This window comes from Corvus brachyrhynchos, unplaced genomic scaffold, assembly GCF_000691975.1.
Source record: "Corvus brachyrhynchos isolate BGI_N302 unplaced genomic scaffold, ASM69197v1 scaffold83, whole genome shotgun sequence".
In the NCBI taxonomy this organism is placed as follows: domain Eukaryota; kingdom Metazoa; phylum Chordata; class Aves; order Passeriformes; family Corvidae; genus Corvus; species Corvus brachyrhynchos.
The window spans coordinates 6394719-6401959 of NW_008238464.1; the positions used below are offsets into that span (position 1 = coordinate 6394719).

Consider the following 7241-nt stretch of genomic DNA (forward strand, 5'->3'; position numbering starts at 1 on the left):
CAGGAAGGAGGAGGTGAGAGGGGAAGGCAGGCTTGTGTGGGTCAGGCTCTGGAGGCACTGCTGGAAGCAAAAGCAGGGGAAACGCAGGAAAGACAAAAAGCAAGCAGAAGCCATTTGCAATGAGTCACTTAATTTTTGTGGCCATTTTAAAGTCATGTAACTCAGTTAAATGGTTATAGTTCAAAAGTCAGACTAGATTAGTGATGTTTGCAAACCAAGTCAAATAATTTCAATCAGTAAAAAAAAGAATTTATAATAAAAAGCTGTGTTTGCTGACATTTCTCCAGTAGAACAACCAGTCAAAATTATTCCAGTCTTTTAGTATGAAAAACTTTTCTGAAGACAAATACCATCTATTGAGCTTACACAAGTCTCTTTCACCTGCATGTACAAAGTCTTCCTGCTAAAGATCAAGAAATAATTCCTAAGACTCTCCGAACACCTCTTCTCCAGCCTACATCTCTGCTGTCTTTCTCTGGCAATTCTCTGTTAATCCATGGAGGGTCACTGGGCACATGGAAGCCAAGAGGTTCTTTACTAGCAGTCAGTTTTTCACCAAGTGTATGGGGTTAAAGACAGTTCTTTCAGTGAAGCCAGTTCACGTGGCCAAGAGGGAAAACTAGATTTCAGATGTGCAGCTCCACAAATCAGCTGTCATTCCTATAAACTGATTCATTCAATACATCTACCAGATTTTAAATAATATTTGATGCCCTTGTCATACTTTATGATCTTTGAAAAGTCACAGAGATCAGGGAATCTCTAATAACTGAAGAAAGGCAAATGCTCCACCTGTTTTTAAAAAGGCCAAAATGAAGATTCAGGGAATTACAAACCAACCAACCTCACTTTGGTTCCTGGGATGCTGGGACCAAAAATGCAGAGCAAGTCCTCTTGTAAGACATTTCTGGGCACAAAAGGAAAAGGTGATTGGCAATAGTCAGCATGGATTTACCAGAGCCAAGTCATGTCTGACCAGCCCAGGTGCCTGCTACGGCAAAAAGACTGGACTTGAGGAACAGTGGCTGTCTTTTACCTTAATTCTAGCAAGGTTTTAACATGATGCCAAGTCCTGAGCAAAGGAAGGAACAATGCCTTGCAATGATACAGGTAAGTATAGGAGAAAGGTTCACGAAGGATGTCTGGACTTCAGGCAGCTCTCCTGAAAGCTGTTTATTGCACAGGTGAAGTTACAGCATTTCAGGGAATGGGTATCCAGAGCTGCCAGCTCCAGCTTGTAGGCATACCTGAAGCCACCTTCTGTTCAAGTTACAAAGCATTATATACTTTCTTTGCTGAGTATCTTAATACATAACAACCAATAAGCACCATACACAATACCTTTACATTTGCCTATAGCCTATCATAGCTACTACCATCACCATATTATAGTCATTATTATCCAATCACAAGAGTAAGTAAGTTACAATTTAAGCTTACAATGGAAAATTCTCAGACCTCTCTTCTTCTTGCTACATTGACATTTCTTGTTTGCATGCGATCTCTCTCCATTTGGTAAACATGTTTTTTATTTACTTATGCTCTTCTTGATACTTGTTTACTGGGTGAAAAACGTCTTTGTTTGTAGTCACATACCTTTGTCCTAATCATAAAAATCTCCTTCCAACTCATCTCCTACCTTCGCCTTCTCAGTTATTCAGTGATCACTGGTTAAACAAAACATCTTTTATTCTATATCAAAACTTGCTTTCATTTCTATCTCATCCTCAGTTTCTACATTCAGAGATCTTTCTGCCAAGCCTACATATCTGTGAAACTTTCTTACGAAACTTTCATCCTCTCCAACAGGTAAGGGACTGCCAGGCTGCAAAGCAGCTGTGCTGGGAAGGACCTGGGGGTATTGGTAGACAATGAGCTGAACATGAACCAGCAGTGTGCCCTAGTAACAGAATCCTGGGCTGTACTAACAGGAGCATCATTAGGAGATCAGAGGAGCAACTACACCTATCTATTCAGCACTTTTTTGACCACAAAATATTACACTCAGTTTTGGGCCCTTAGTATAGGGAAATACATAAATTAACTGCAGCGAATTCAACAGAGAACTGCAAAGAAGGTCAGGGGCTGGTAATCTCTGTATGAGAAGAGGCTGAGGGAACAGGGCTTGTGTTGTAACCGCTGGACTCTGCCTAGCAGGCTGCAGCTCCCTGTGAGCACAGCGGGGGTTTCCCAGGGCCATGCGATCAGTCGCATCCCGGAGTCCATTTCGGACAGCCCCGCGACCTGGCTCCGGCAGCCAGCAGCGTTACAATGCACTGGTGGTAAAGAAGGCAGAGAATGGTCTCTCATGAGGGCTTGAGATGGTTTTAATCACATCTTGTCCCTGTGATGTTGAGAGGGAGAGAGACCTCGTGGTCTGGGTGCAGGATGATTTTGTCAGGGGCCCAGGGGCAGTCCCTGGGTGGGGTTGGGGTACATGAGCCAATAGAGAGAAACCAAGGGAGTGGCCAGGGCTAGGGCAAGGAACAGGGGGAAGATGGCATCACAGAATCAGGGGGTTAACGGGGTACCAAGGCTTGCTCAGCCTGGCGATGAGATGACTTTTGGCAAGGCTAGTTGCAGTCTTCCAATTCCTTTGAGTTGTTGTCAAGAGAACAGACTCAGGCTTTTCATAATGGTGCACAGCAGGAGGAGAAAAGACAGCAGACAAACTGAAATACAAAAAAGTGTTTCAGACCGGGTATAAGGAGAAAAAAAAAAATCAACATTAGGACAGTCAAACATTGGAACAGGTTGCCCAAAGAACTTGTGTCCCCTCCAACTTTGGAGGTTTTCAAAATTCAAACAGAAAAAGCACTGAGCAACCTGGCCTGACCTCATAGGTAACCCAGCTTTGAGGAGGAGGTTGGAATTTCAACAAAGGTACCTTTCTACCTGAATTCTTCTATGGTTTTATGATAGTCAAGACAGCTAGACTAAAAGTGGGTTGGGTATGTGTGCTCGTATCTGTTGGGGTCCCTCCCCTGCCATGGAGCCCTGGGAGAGGGGCCCTGAGGGCACAGACACGGGGTTTCCCTGCCCCTGCTCAGCCTCGTTCCCATTGGTTGGTTTGTGTTCCCTGCGCGGGCAGAAGGACCCTTGCTCCCGTGACTGGAGCAGTTCCTGGGCAGAGCTCCGGCCATGCGGCTGGAGAAATAAACACCTCTCTGAAACAGCTATCAAGAATCTGTCTGTCCATATATATTTCCTTTCCACGGGACTCCTGGTTTGGTATATGTATGTTGCAGTATCCCCACTGCAACACATATCCACTGACATGAAACTGCAGCTGCAATGTAAACTCTAAAGGTACCCTAAAGGGACATAGGAACACAAACCTTCCCAAAGCCAGTGGGGCAGATGCTCCTCAGCCAAGTCTTCTTGAAACCACTGAGCACTTTCTGAAGAGCGCCTGAGGAGCCAAGCCTCCACATTTTCCTCAGATCAGCACCTGTACTGGCAAAGGTTGATCAGATTGCATGGAGATAAACTATGGGTCCAACCCACCCTCTTGAGTTCTGGTTACGAATAGTGAAAGACATGAGCTTGATTACCCTGACTGAGTTTGCTGGAAAATGTCTTAGGAAAAGCATGTTCTTATTTGTCATTGGAGTAAATCTGATGTGGATTTAGTGAGACAGAACAGAAAAGGACGTCATTGTTTGTAGGGACATTTTTTGGTCTGAACTACATTTTGATGTTGAAATTTACACATGCCAGAAGACATTTATGAATGCAATACCCTTCAACCCTCATATTCATTGATCTTTTACCACCTGCATCTCAAAATAGTGGCAAATATCCAATCATATCTCCCCTTTTTCATAGTCCAGTTTGGAAACTACAGTAAGTACATGTCATTAGCTATGAACTCCACTCTTAGGAGAGATGACATATGTGCAGGAGCACAGAAAGGCCCTTTCTGGAGAAGAGGCTGGCATGTGCAAAGATTTATTCTCAAAGACTTCCACATGCTCAGAGAAGATGGGTAGAAATCATGGCTAAATTGGTTTTTATCATGGCTGTTTGGCTTTCCTTAGTCACAACAATAAAAATCTTTGCTCTAGCAAAATATGTGTAATTACATGCATATAAGCCACCACCATACTGGGAGGCCTATGTAATATTTGCAAAGCAGCATAATATCTTCAGAAGCTACAGCTGCAAAGGGTTCCTACTATTAGCTTCCTTTTGCATTTTCAGTCATGTTGGGTCCCAAGATTTTCCAAGCCTTTGTTTACTGCTGTTTGTAGCAGTTGCCACGCAGTTTATTTGGATCTGTTTTTAATGTACCTGCCAGCCAAAACCCAATGCCAGACACAGAAGCCCTGTCTCCAGCTCAGGCAGTGTGCCTGGCCCAGCCTTCTTCTGTGACACTCTCTGTGGCAAGGCTTGGACCGAAGGCTGGCCATATACAAGAACAGCAGTTAAATTAAGAGCAGAGGAAACGTTGCTGTCAAAATTTGTAGCCTGAATTTTCTTCCAACACCAGTGTTCCTGGAGTGCAGGAAACAGTTAATGGAGGCTATTCACTTTCCAATTTTTTAGTACTGAAGTCTACTCTCAGAATAATTTTGACATTTATGACCTTCAACTTATTTAACAATGATTCAGTATGAATATTATTAAAGTCCTAGTCTGGACCTTAATGCAATTTAGTTGTAACTTAAAATTCTTATACTTAGCACACCAAAAACCAAGCTTGTAGGAAGAAACCTTGTCATATCCTTATTAGCATTAGCTTGAGGCTGGGGTGAACAGAGGGTGTGAATACGTTATTAACATCTGTTGGCAATATTCTTCAGCAGTTTTGGCCAGTGAAGCATTGACTTGGGCACTGAGTTTTTTGCAGTATTAACTGCAGCAATAGGCACTACAGATAATTTAGAGAGGCAACAAAGCTTCCACATGACTGGCTTGTGCTCTGCCTGGCGCAGACCTAAATTGTGCACAAAAAGGAACAGTCACAGAAACACTCTCTGCTTTGCTCACTAAATATCTGTCAGGCAAACTATCTGCTTGAGCCATTCAGCCCTGCTTCGACAATGGAAGGAGAGAAAATATCACCAGTACAAGGAGGAGAGACACCAGACTGCTGCCTCCCTGGGACAGAGAAAGGCCCATGAGGAGAGAAATTGAGATCACCCTCCAGAGAGCAAAAAGAAAAAGTACCTGCTGAAGACCACACTCCGCTGCACTCAGAAAAAACTTCTGTCCATTCAGCAGTTGCAGAAAACAATTATATTTACAATGCTCTGTTTGCAACGGATGGGGGTTAAATTTGCAGGAAGACTATGGAAAAATGGATGGCTTTCTGGGGAGGGTACATAGGAGACTGCAAAGTAGTGGATCTAATGATGAATAGTAGGGTCTGGATTTGAACAAAGAAAAGAGTGAGTTTAAAAGGAGGATGAACTAATTAATGATGAAAAATGTCCATGGCACAGAATGTGTCCAGAGGCCAAGAAAGAATAGAATGAAACAGCATCTCTCCACCTTGGAAAACCTGCATACGATCTGCAACTGAACTAAAAAAGTCTACACTTAGATGAAGGAAACTACACTTTGCTAACTTCACTACTTCTTTTAAAATCGATCTTCAGACATCACAAAGCCTGTCAAAAAGTGTGGCATGATTTTGGTGAGGAAAAAAGTCAGTGTAGGATGTAGCAGTCAGCTGGGATTACAATCACATTTGCTAAATATTAGCACTACATAATTCCATACCTTCTTCTTTGATCTAGTTATGGTGATCTAAATGGAAACACTTGTTTCAAATAATGCCCAGCCCAATGTATATTAGTGTCTCACTATGAGAAAAAGAAGGAAGCTTTTGTTAACAGGAAAAAATAGTGCATTTTTATTATGTGATGAATACTACTAAAAACTGTGACATGTTTCAGAGAGTGGCATTAAGCACACAGAATAAGATAATTTAAGTGGAAATTCACCATAGACAGGCTTTTGTATCAAAGGTATCTGCTATTTTGCTGCTATTGAGAAAATTTTTAGGAGATCTTTGAATCTCAATTATAAATTTTTAATTACTGCAAAGCTCACTTCAGTGCCATCTCTCTCTCAACTACAGTTTTGCGTATTTTAAAAACTGTTTCATGCCAGAGAAGTTGAATTAATCCTACATTGCCTCCCAAAATTAAATGTGACGGATTGAGATGCTTAAAAGAGATACTCACACCTGCTGTTGGTGATTACTTTCCCTCTTCTGATTAAATGCTTGACTTGTCCAGAGTGCTGAACTAATTAAACCAGATGCAACAGCATTCATTTCAAGCCTCAAGACAGCAGCTTTCATCAGGCCCATCTCTTACTTTTATTATTAATTTGTTGAGTAAGATTCCATGAGTGCATTATATATTCAAGACCATGGGAAACAGTTTACAATTGTACTACAAAATACTCATACTGAACAAAATGAAAAAGCAATCCCACAAGCCCTGACAGACTATGTAGTATGGATATAGTAAGTGATACCATGCAGTATCACTATGACCTCATTGTTTTGGCAGCAATTGTTTCACCAATAAATAATTTAATGAGCAGCTAAATCACTAGTTTAAAGCTAGCATAGAGATTCTTCTTTTTCCAATGACTACCTGAAAATGTTTTTAAGTTACAGCACATCTTCCATGGCCACATTTTCAACACCAACATAATTTTTCTTTCAAGTTTAAGACAAAAATTAAGATCTGATACACCTTTTTATCCAGCTGTTAAGATCCTTGAGTGCATAGCAAAGTCTCTTCTTATCCTTTCAAATGCTACACAGAGTAATTCCTAGCAGTAAGTTCTGTATTTTCTAAACTTTAACAAATTCCGCTGGAATAATGAAATACTTGACCTTTTTTTTGCCGATGTGTTTGTATTTCAGGACGTACGCTGTAAACACAAGCAGCTCACCATTCAGTTAGGAGAACCAGGAGGAAGGAAACTAACCCAACACCTGTCCCCAGCCCCCCCCTCACCTGCGGGCACCGCCTGCTCCAGCACGGCCACCGGCCATGGCCATCGAGCACAGCACGATGGCTCTTACATTAATTTCCTATCCGCGTCCCGCACCAAGCCATTCCTCCGAATGTTAAACCTCCACCACAGGGAGGGATTCACCAAGCGCAGCTGAAAGCTCTGCGAAGAGCCGGTATTTTTAAACACCTCGGCGAGCGAGAGGACGAGCGGCAGCGCGCACGGCGGCGATGATCTCGGGCTGAGCCCCCCGCGCCGCC

The 7241-nt window shown here is 42.5% G+C and overlaps 1 protein-coding gene across 1 annotated transcript in view; it reads right to left on the minus strand.

Moving 5' to 3' along the window:
• Window positions 1-7241, minus strand: part of TMEM255B (transmembrane protein 255B) — a 66930-nt gene that overhangs the window by 58175 nt on the left and 1514 nt on the right. The window lies entirely within an intron of this gene.